The sequence below is a fragment of the Octopus bimaculoides genome, chromosome 3 (assembly GCF_001194135.2).
Source record: "Octopus bimaculoides isolate UCB-OBI-ISO-001 chromosome 3, ASM119413v2, whole genome shotgun sequence".
NCBI classification, from domain to species: Eukaryota; Metazoa; Mollusca; class Cephalopoda; order Octopoda; family Octopodidae; genus Octopus; species Octopus bimaculoides.
Window position 1 is genome coordinate 122,534,125 of NC_068983.1, and position 587 is coordinate 122,534,711.

General features: G+C 29.0%; 1 protein-coding gene across 2 annotated transcripts in view; it reads right to left on the reverse strand.

The window, feature by feature from the left end:
* LOC106870245 (uncharacterized) overlaps nt 1–587 on the reverse strand; it is a 63,910-nt gene that overhangs the window by 62,162 nt on the left and 1,161 nt on the right. The window lies entirely within an intron of this gene.

Sequence of the window (587 nt, forward strand, 5' to 3'; positions counted from 1 at the left end):
ATATATATATATATATGTGTGTGTGTGTGTGTGTGTGTGTGTATGTCTATGCATTTTCTTTTATTATTCTTTTACTTGTTTCAGTCGTTTGACTGTAGCCATGCTGGAGCACTGCCTTTATATGTATATATAATTAGGGATAAAATCACTTTAATGATTTTTATCAAATTACCAGCATGAAATAAAAACCATGCAACATTTTATACTAAATTTATAATTATATAGATAATTATATTAAAGGGTGCTGATTGACCACACCAAGACGCTAGAAATAGATGCCAAATGGCTCTAAAAACCACCTCAATATTCCATTAGCACAAGTTGTAATCAGGCAGATAAAAAAATAAATATTTTTTTTTGGTGTGGTCAATCCGCACCCTTTATTATAACTATCTATATAGTTATTAATTTAGTATATGTATATATGTATGTATGTATACAAAATGACTCATTACATAACCTAAATCTCCACACTGACTCATTTCACAAGCTCCACATAATAAAACAACGGCTATCTAGTCCAACGAAAATGCTTTTTCTTGTATTTGTTGCTCCATTCTCCAAGTAAATATATATATATATATATA